The sequence below is a fragment of the Nannospalax galili genome, unplaced genomic scaffold, assembly GCF_000622305.1.
Source record: "Nannospalax galili isolate Female #2095 unplaced genomic scaffold, S.galili_v1.0 scaffold899, whole genome shotgun sequence".
Lineage (NCBI taxonomy): Eukaryota > Metazoa > Chordata > Mammalia > Rodentia > Spalacidae > Nannospalax > Nannospalax galili.
The window spans coordinates 467,855-478,878 of record NW_008343202.1 but is presented as its reverse complement, the minus strand read 5'-3'; the positions used below and the strand labels follow the sequence as shown (position 1 = coordinate 478,878).

At 43.5% G+C, this 11,024-nt stretch overlaps 1 protein-coding gene across 5 annotated transcripts in view; it reads left to right on the top strand.

Annotated features, from left to right (window-relative positions):
• The window catches only part of Rabgef1 (RAB guanine nucleotide exchange factor 1), a 51,711-nt gene that overhangs the window by 25,624 nt on the left and 15,063 nt on the right, over positions 1-11,024 (top strand). The gene's annotated exons all lie outside the window — the stretch shown is intronic.

Below are 11,024 nucleotides of genomic sequence, written 5' to 3'. Positions count from 1 at the left end.
TTATTTATTGGTCTTTTTGAGACAGGGTCTCCCTGTAGCCCCAGCTGTCCTGGAACTCACTATGTAGACCAGACTGGCCTTGAACTCACAGAGATCTGCCTGCCTCTGCCTCCCAAGTGCTGGGACTACCACGTCAGGCTGGCTTTTTTTTTTTGAGACAAGGTTTCACCATGTAAGCCCTGGCTGGCCTAGAACTCTGTATGTATACCTGGCTGGCCTCAAACTCACAGAAGAGATCCACCTGCTTCTGCCTCCAGAATGCTAGGATTAAAGGCATGTGCTACCACACCTGGTTCTTTAATTTTTTTTTTTAAGCCAGGCATGGTGGCTCATGCCTTTAATCCCACTACTCAGGACACAGAGGCAGGTGTATCTCTGTAAGATTGAGGTCAGTCTGGTCTACTTAGTGAGTTCCAGCCTATGTGTATGTGTACATGTGTCATGGCACACATGTGGAAGTCAAAAGACAATTTAGAGGAGTCAGTTCTCTCCTTTCACCATGTGGGTTCTAAGGATGGAACTCAGGTCATTAGGCAAGTTAGGTAAAGGCAGTAGTAGCAAATGCCTTTACCCACTGAATCATCTTGTTGGCTCCTTTTCATTTTCAGTGTTAGAATTGTACTTTGGATTTGTAACTTTTTAGTTGTTTTTGTATGTAGAAAACCTCTGGGGGTAAAGACCTCATAGTATTTAAAAATTCCTTACTTTGAGCTGGGTGTGATGGTGCACGTCTTTAATCCCGGAAGGCAGAGGCAGGAGGATGATGTCTGTGAGTTGGGAGGCCAGCCTGGTCTACATAGTTCCAGAACAGCTGGGGCTTCAGGGAGATCCTGTCTAAAAAAAAGATGCCCCCCCCCCCACACACACAAAAAATCCTTACTTTGAACTAGGGACACTGTTGGATTTTTCCAGAGGTTATTCATGTAAGTGCCAGGTAAGCATTCTCCTTCAGCCTGGAGTACTTGTTTAGCCGTTGTATTAGTTACTTCTCTGTTGTGATAGAAACACCATGACCAAGGGAGTTTATTTGAGCTTATGGTTCCAAAGGGACAAGAGTCAGTCCATCATGGTGAGGAGGCATGGTGGCAGAGGTGGCTGGAGGAGGAGCAGAAGCTATGTTCTCACATCTTCAAGCAGACAGGAAGCAAGAGAGCTACTCCAGATCCTGCAAGGCTCAGGAACTCTTTAAGCCCGCCCCCATGGCCTCACCTTTGAAGACTTCCCAAAACAGCACCACCAACTGGGGACAAAATGTCCAAGTACTTGGAGCCTATGGGGGACATTCTCGTTCAAACCACCACAGCCATTGAGTAAGGTTTGCATATACTGAATGCAGTTTGAACTTACAATCTAGACTAGCAGTCCTCTTCATTGAATTCAGTGTCTAATTTGCTTCCACAGTACGTGGTGCCCTGGCTCTTGTTAGTTTATTTATATTGGTAGCCCAAAAGGAAGCTTTTAAGGCATGTCAGCTTGGTTGCAAAGAAAACACATTTTCTAAGGGATTTGAGGAATTTGTGTGTAGGTGTGTATGTGGTATACATACATATTTGTGAGTGTGGACATCATAGATCAACATTTCTTTGATTACTCTCCCTGTTATTTTTTGAGATAGGGTCTCAGTGAACTTGAGACTCATCAGTTTGGCTAAGCTGACTGGCCAGTGAGTTCCAGGATCCTCCTATCTCTGCCTCCCAGAGCTGGGACTGCAGATGTGTGCTACCACAACCTGGCTTTTTTAGTGAGTGCTCAGAATGTGGAACTCAGGTCCTCGTGCTTGCACAGGAAACACTTTATTAGTGGAGCCATTCCTCAGGCCCCTCAGGTTATCTTTATTTATAATGTTCTTCAAATAAAATTAGTGAAGGTTTTATTTTCATGTATTAAAGATGTAGTTTCTTATAATATTTGATCTATCTTTTCAACAGCCAAACATTGTAGGTGTTTGCTTGCTTGTTATTCACTGACTTCTGAGTGACTGAAATGAATCTCATTGTATTCCGCAGGGTGGCTTCAAACTCCTGAGCTCCCATGATCCTTCTGCCTCAGCCTACACCAAGGCACACTTGACCCCTCTCATTGGCTGATTTATTATTTTTTTAAAGATTTATTTTCCTTCCTTCCTTCCTTCCTTCCTTCCTTCCTTCCTTCCTTCCTTCCTTCCTTCCTTTCTCTTTTTTCTTTTCTTTTCTTTTCTTTTTTTTTTTTTTTTTTTTGAGACAGGGTCTCCCTGCAGCCTCAGCTGGAACTCCCTTTGAAGACCAGGTTGGCCTCATTCTCACAGAGATTGATTGCCTCTGCCTCCCCAGTTCTGGGACTCTAGTGCAGCAACATGCCTGGCTATTATTATTATTATTATTATTTTTTTGGTCTTTTGAGACGGGGTCTCTCTGTAGCCCCAGCTGTCCTGGAACTCACTTTGTAGACCAGGCTGGCCTTGAACTCACAGAGATCCACCTGCCTTTGCCTCCCGAGTGCTGGGATTAAAGGTGTGCGCCACCAATGCCCGGCTTTTAAAATTTTTAATTAACGTGTATCTTACACATAAAGATGAATTTCATACACGTATTTCATATACACATGTATATAGTGTATTTTTGGTCATTTTCATTACACATCTCGTCTCCCACCTCTGCTGATGCCCTTTCTTTTCCCAACTATCCCTTCTTTCTTGTGCATGTGCATATGCAGCTGTCCGGAACTCACTATGTAGACCAGGTTGGCCTTGAACTCACAGAGATCCACCTGCCTCTGTCTCCCAAGTGCTGGGATTAAAGGTGTGCACCACCACGCCCAGCTTTTTGGTCTTTTTGAGGCAGGGTCTCCCTGTAGCTCCAGCTGACCGGGAACTCACTATGTAGACCAGGCTGGCCTCAAACTCAAAGATCCACCTGCCTCTGCCTCACAAGTGCTGGGATTAAAGGTGTGGCTACCACCCCGGGCCAATTATTTCTTTTAAAAAAAAAAAGTTTTATTTGCCAGGCGTGGTGAGTTCAAGGCCAGCCTAGTCTGCATAGTGAGTTCTAGGACAGTTGGGGCTACCAGGAGACCCTGCTTCAAAAAGACAAAGAAAAAAAAAAAAAAGTTTTACTTTTTTTTTGTTTTTAATGTGTGACTGTCTTGTCTGCATGTGTATAAGTGCACCACATGTATGCTGTGCCTCAGGAAGGTAACAGATCTCCTGGAACTGGAGTTATAGGTGGTTGTGGACTGCCTTGTAGATGTTGGGAACTGAACTTGGGTTTCTGCAAGAGCAGCAACTGCTCTTAACCCCTGAGCCATCTCTTCAGTCTCATTTTATTTGTGTGTGAGTGTGTGTGTGTATGTGTGTGTGTGTCTGTCTGTCTTTCTGTCTGTGTGGGTATGTGCAGGTGAGTGCAGTGTCCACAGAGGCCAGAAGAGAGCATTGGATTCCCTGGAGCTGGAAGGTGATTATGAGCTACCTTATGTGGATGCTGAACTGAACCAGGTCCTCTCCAAGAGCAACAAGCACTCTTTTTTTTGTTTTGTCTTTTTGAGACAGGGTCTCCCTGTATTCCCAGCTGGCCTGGAACTTACTTTGTAGACCAGGCTGGTCTCTAACTCACATAAGTCAGCCTGCCTTTGCCTCCCAAATGCTGGGATTAAAGGCATGGGCTACCATGCCCGGCTAGCAAGCACTTTTTAACCACCTCTCTCTAGTTGACTGATTTAAATAGGCATAAGCAGATGCTGTATAGTAGGACACTGCAGTGTGGTTCTAAAGAGCCTGGGTTTAGGATTCAAATCTGGTTTCAAATCCCAGCTCTTCCTCAGACTAGCATGCGACTTTGGGTGTGTAAGTGACAGGCTTTTAAGCTCATCTTATTCATGTGTATATATAATAATGTGCCACATTATTAAGTGTTAATGAGTTAATAAGCATGACACTTTGTCCCTAGGAAGGGCTCATTGACTGACAGCTAGGAATCCTATTTGCATTGTGGTGCAAGTTTGCTCTGCTGGGAGGCTTTTTAAACTGTTCAGCTGGGTGGTAGAGAGCCTGCTTGGCTGGATGGACTGCAGATTCTCTTTCTGTTTCTGTTTCAGAAACACGAGATGAGTTTAGGTTGATGCCCAAGTCCTTGCCATGTGGATGGAGTTCTTTTCCATCTTCCTTCGTTCTTTACCTTTCCACGTACTCTTAAGAACCACACACCTGAACTGACTGACTGACTTTCTCTTTCTGCCTCTGACCCAGTCCTCTCGTTTCTTAGAAGGGGTGAATTTTTAGGAAGGTAGGAGAGAAACAGCCAAGCATCTATTTCAGCAACTTAGACTAATTTGTAAATAGCTAGTAGAATTAACATTTGTATATTTATAGCTGGATATGATGGTATACACCTTTAGTCCTAGCACTCAGGAGGTAGAGGCAGACAGATATCTGTGAGTTCAAGGCCAGCCTGGTCTACATAGCAAGTTCCAGGCCAGCTGGGGCTAGACCCTGTCTCAAAAAATTATGTATTTATTTAGTGTGTGCTGATAGAACTGAGGGTGCCCCTCTACCACTGAGCTCTACCCCAACCACTTACATTTTTTAAAGATTTATTCATTTATTTATGTGTAAGTGTACATGTGTGCAGGTGCCTCCAGAGGGCATTGGATCCCCTGGAGCTGGAGAATAGGCAGTTGTGAGCTGTCAGACATGGGTACTGAGAACCAAACTTGGGTTCTCTATAGCAACAGCAAGTGCTCATAGCTGCCTCTCCATTTACATTTTAAAAGGCAATTTGAGATGGGGGTAGATTTTTGAGAGAGAGTCTCACTCCGTACCCAGGCTGGCTTTGAACTCCCTGCTGTTTGCCTGCTTCAGCCAAGGTTACAGGATTAAGTCACTATGCTCAGTTGAGTACTTTGTTTTAATTAAAAGTATTTTTGGTGGAGAAGTGCATACAAGCAAAACAGTAAAGGAAATGACTGGGTTTCTCTGCCTTTGACCCTGAGGCTTTCAGTCCCCACAGAGACCCAGGACTTTGTTTCAAGAGTTCACTTGGCCCTCTGGTGCATGGGAATCTTTGGATGTAGGAAGGTGCTGTGACTCAGCTTAGCATGCAGACATGAGTTCAGTTCTACCCTTTATTGCTGGGGCAACTGAACATCATTCAAGTTTCTAAACATCTTTCCTCGGCTGCGTCGTTTGCCAGTTGTGGGAGTACTGTCCGGTGTATGTGAGGGTGACAGGGTTGTCTTGCAGAGGCAGGTAGCAGGTTACAACACTTGCTGTGAGCTATTGTCATCGTTATCCTGTCATGTGGAACACATACTCTGTTGGGTAGAGCATACTAGACATTTGAGTTTGGTCAGGTGGAATAATGGCATTGCTCAAGTGTTGTGGGTTTTGAATTTTTTTTAAATTACATTTATTTGCTATGTATATGTGTGAGTGTATGTGCATGTGTGTGTGTGTGTGTGTGCGTGCGTGCGTGCGCGCCTGTGTGCGCGCGCACAGGTCAGAGAACAACTTGTGGGAGTTGGGGCTCTCCTTCCACCTGTGGGCCCTGGGGGTTGAACTCAAGTTGTCAGGCTTAGCAGCAAGTGCCTTTACCCACTGCTTCATCTTGAGAGCCCAAGTACTATGTTCTTTTTGGCTTCTCTTATCTCCTGCACTACCAATCACTCAATGAGGATTGAAATCTCCAGTTGTAAATTAGTTCATCTCTCCTGTTTATATCAGTTTTTGCTTCTTGTGCTTTGAAGCTATGTTGTTAGATATATATTTGGGATTGCTGTGCCTTAACTTCTTTTTCATTATGAAATGCCTTTCTTTATACCTGGTAGTAAGCTGTTTTTTATTATTTGGATGTTGACTCTTTTCTCTTTCCTTAGTGTTTCAATGGGCTTTTTTCCCCTCATTGTTTTGCTTTTTACATTAAAAAATTTTTATTTTTATTTGATGTATATGTGTGTGTTATGTTTGCGTGTATGCAAATGTACAACATATATGGAACTAGAAGAAGGCATTGGATTCCCTGATACTGGAGTTATAGACAGTTGTTGGGTCCTCTGGAAGAGCAGCAGGCACCCTTAATTGCTGAGCCATGTCTCCAGGTCCCCATTCCTTCCCCCTTTTCTTTTGAGACATGATCTTATTTTTTTTTTTTTTGAGATAAGGTTTCGCTGTGGCCCCAGCTGGCCTGTAACTTTCTATGTACACCAGGCTGATCTTAATCTCACAGAAATTCACCAGCCTCTGCCTCATAAGTGCTGGGATCAAAGCTTGTGCCACCATACTGGATGTTTGGTTGACTTTTTGACATAATGGCTCACTTTGTAGTCCAGACTTACCTAAAATCCATGATCCTCTTGCCCCAGCCTCTGAGTGTTGGGATTGCCATGCATTTCCCAGACCTGGCTGGATGTGTGGATTTTTTTTTTTTGAAGCAGGGTCTCTCTGTAAGCCCCACTGTCCTGGACCAGGCTGGCTTTGAACTCACAGAGATCCGCCTGCCTCTGCCTCTGCCTCCCAAATGCTGGGACTTAAAGGCATGTGCCACCACGCCCGGCTTGGATGTGTGGATTTAAAAAAAAAAAAAATTTTATCCCACCAGGCATGGTGGCACACGCCTTTAATCCCAGCACTTGGGAGGCAGAGGCAGGCAGATCTCTGTGAGTTCAAGGCCAGCCTGGTCTACACAGTGAGTTCCATGACAGCTGGGGCTACAGGGAGACCCTGTCTCAAAAAGACCCCCCCCCAAATATATTATTTTTACTTTATCTGTATGAGTGTATTGCCTGCATGTATGTAAGTATACCCGTGTTGTGCAGTGCCCATGGAGGACAGAGAGGCCATCGGATCCTCTGGAACTGGAGTTATGGACAGTTGTTAGCTGCCATGTGGGTGCTGGGATTCGAACCTGGGTCTTCTGCAAGAACAACCAGTGTTCTTAACCACTGAGCCATCTCTCCAGCCCCTGGATATGTGGATTTTACCTTTGATGATTATTGCAAATTTCCCCTTTTATTTTGTATATTTATTTTATTTTTTAATTAATTAATTATTTTTTTGTCTTTTTGAGACAGGGTCTCCCTGTAGCCCCAGCTGTCCTGGAATTCACTATGTAGACCAGGCTGGCCTCGAACTCACAAAGATCCTCCTGCCTCTGCCTCCCAAGTGCTGGGATTAAAGGTGTGTGCCACCACACTTGCCCAAATCGACCCTTTAAAGTTGTTACTTTGTATCCAGTCCCATAGTGTGAGAACCTGTTCTCTCATATATGAGTATTATGGCTTCATGTGTGTGAGTGTACCCATATCTTGTGCAGTGCCCGTGGAAATCAGAAGAGGGTGTTGGGATTCCTGAAACTAGAATTATGGACGGTTTTTAGCAGCCTTGTGGGTGTTGGGATTCAAACCCTGGTCTTCTACAAGAGCAGCCTGTTCTCTTAACCACCGAGCCATTTCTCCATGTCCCTGGCTTGATAATCTTGACCCACTTTCCTGTTAGACTCAGATGTATTTTCTTCCTCTATTTGTAGGAGCCTGTTGGGAGAGGCCTCCTTTGTGGTATTGTCTGCATTAAATTTTTTTTCTTTTGTTTTTTAAAATTTTTATTTTTATGTGTATGAGCGTTTTACCTGCATGGATGTAAGTGCACTCATGTGTGCAATGCCTGAGGAGTCCAGAAAAGGGTGTCGGATCCTTAGAAACGGAGTTGGATGATTGTTAGTTGCCATCTGGGTGCTGGGAACTGAATCTGGGTCCTCTGCAAGAGCAGCCGGTGCTCCTAGCCACTGAGCCATCCCTCCAGTGCTCTTTGTCCCCTCCTTTTTTCTTTTTAATTCTGTGTATTTGTGTGTGTCTGTGTGTGGGTAGATGTACATGAGTGCAGTACAACAGAAGCCACAAGAGGCTGTTGGATCCTTTGGAGTTGGAGTCACACCTGTAGTCCCAGCACTCAAGAGACTGAGGAAAGGAGGGTCTTGCCTTGAAAGGAAAAAACAAAACCTTTTTATATTTCTCATTGTGTGTGTGTGTGTGTGTGTGTGTGTGTGTGTGTGTGTGCGTGTGTAGACAGAATCTTGTCCTACAGCCCAGACTGGTATCAAATGCACTGTTATCACCCATTTCACCCATTGTGAACCCCCAAATAGGGTGCTGGGAACTGAGTTTGGGCTCTGTGCCAGAATAGTAAGCACTATTAACCACTGAGCCATCTCTCTAACTCTGACCTACATTTATTTTTCCAGTTTTTTAAAAAATATTTTATATTATTTTTATTTTATGTGTATGAGTGTATTACCTGCATGTAGAAAAGTGCACCCTTGTCATGCAGTGCCCGTGGTGGTCAGAAGAAGGCATCAGATCCCCTGGAACTGGAGCCGCAGATGTTTGTTAACTACCACGTGGGTGCTGGGAATCAAACCCGGGTTCTCTGCAAGAGCAGTCAGTGCTCTTAACCGTTGAGCCATCTCTCTGACCCCTATTTTTCTAGTTTAAAAAAAATTTTATTACTTTAAAATTTTATGTATATGAGTATACTGTCTGCATACATGTAAGTTTATCTATGTTGTGCAGTGCTCATGGAGGTCAAAAGAGGGTGTCAGATCCCCTGGAACTGGAATTATGGATGGTTATTAGCCACCATGTGGATGCTGGGAACTGAACCTGGGTCCTCTGCAAACAGCCAGTGCTCTTGACTGCCAAGCCATCTTATCTTTTCAGCCCCAGCTGTGATAACTCCTTAATACTCATAGTATTGTGTGGGCACAAAGGATGCTTGTGCTTTACTGTCACCATAAGAAAATGCACTATGGGAGCTCATGGCTGTAATCCCAGTATTTGTGAGCTTGAGGCAGGATTGCCACAAAGTTCTGGCCAGCCTGACTACAATGTGAGACCCTATCTCAAAAATAAACAAGTAAATAGATAGATAAATAAATAAAATCAAAAATACAAAAGAAAACCCACATTGTAATAGGCAATGATGTCATAATGTGTTTTAGAGGTGGCTCCATAATGAGTGATGTCATCATAATTAGGTAGCTCCATAGTCAATGATGTCATTATAATTAGATGTGGCTCTGTGACCATTAATGTTATAATGAATTAGAGGTGGCTCCATAGTTAATGATGTCACCACAGAGGTGACTCATAACCAATGATGTCATTGTAGTTAGAGACAGCTTTTTGGTTTACAATAGACAGTAGTAAGAACTGGTGTTATCTCACTTGAACAGATGATAACCCTAGTAGAAAGAATTATTATACTAAAACTTTACTGCCTGCCTCATCATCATTAAAACATATCCTGAGATATATAATCAAGGGGACTAGAGAGATGGTTCAGTGGTTTAAGAGCACTGGCTGCTCTTGTGAAGGACCCGGATTTGGTTCCTTGCACCCACGTGGTGACTAACAACTGCCCATTACTTTAGTTCCAGGGGAATCTGACTCTCTCTTCTGGCTTCCGAGGGCATTGCATGACTTGGGTGCACTTACATACCTGCAGGCAAAACACACATATAAAATAATAAATAAAATATTTAAAAAATATATCCTGAGATACAAAATAAAGAGTTCAAGTTCTAAAGTTCAAAAAAATAAGATGAGAAGTTACTCAGAGAAAGTGTGTAGCCAAGGCCTGGTGGCTCAGGCCTGCAATTTCGCCTGCTCAGGAGGCTGAGGCAGGAGTATAGCAAGTTGAAGACCAGCTCGGGCTACACAGTGAGTTCATGGACAGCCTGGGCAATTTAGACTTTGTCTTAAAATAAAAAATGAAAAAAAATAAACAACAACAACAAAAAAACGCCGGGTGTGGTGGTGCACGCCTTTAATCCCAGCACTTGGGAGGCAGAGGCAGGCGGATCTTTGTGAGTTCGAGGCCAGCCTGGTCTACATAGTGCCAGGACAGCTGGGGCTACAAGGAGACCCTGTCTCAAAAAGACACACACACAAAAAAGAGAGAGAGAAAAGAGGTCTGGGGGTATAAATTAGTGGTAGGACTCTTGTCTAGCATATGTGAGACTTCGGGTTCAGTCCCCAGTATCGCCTTGAAAAAGAAAAAATATCTAAACTATGTGGCAGTTTCTTATAAGTATCCTTCAGAGATGCTTTTTCTTGTGTGTTGGGGCACACCAGCAGTCTCAGCACTCAGGAGGCCAAGGAAAGGTGGGTCTTGCCTTTAAAAGAAAAAACAAAACCTTTTTCTCATTGTGTGTATATGTGTGTAGACAGAATCTTATCATACAGTTCAGGCTGGTATCTGTGTCACCCAGACTGACCTGGAACTGGATTGTCTTGCCTGATTGCTAGAATTACAGGCATGGGCCACTGTGCCCAGCTTGGATGCATTTTTTTCTTTGAGCAATGTGACTTGCAAACTGAATGGTGGGTAAATAATTTTGTCTCTGTGTATACAAATTGGCCTTTACCCTCCTGGCAGGTGAAGTGGGATGGAGATTCTGGTGCTGCGTGTCATCTGGCACTTTGTATTTCCTCTCATTGTCATTTGACTGGTGACCTTTTTGACAGACTTGGGCAATCCTTAAGGAAGTTATTCAAGATAGGGTGCCATTTCAGTATTAATGATTAATAATCATTAATGATCAAAACATTGTATATGTTGGCTAAAAATACTAATGATCAACTTTTATTTGAATATCTTTAATTTCATTTAATTTAAAAAAGTTTATATTTTATTTTATGTGCATGAGTGTATTGCCTGCATATAAGTGTACCCATACTGTGCAGTTTCTGAGGAGGTCAGAAGGTTTCAGAGCCTCTGGAACTGGTGTTATGGATAGTCGTTAGCCACCGTGTGAGTGCTGGGAATCGAACCCAGGTCCTCTGCAAGAGCATCACTGAGCCATCTCTCCAGGTCCCTAGTTTAAAAAACTTTTAAAAGTGTATTTCTTGTTTTTTGTTGTTGGGGTATTTTTTTTTTTTTTGAGACAGGGTCTCATGTAGCCCAGGCTTCCTCAAGCCAAGGATGATTTTGAACTTATCTAGATCTTCCTGTCTCTGTTTCCCAAGTGCTGGGATTGCACATGTGCACAACCATGCCAGGT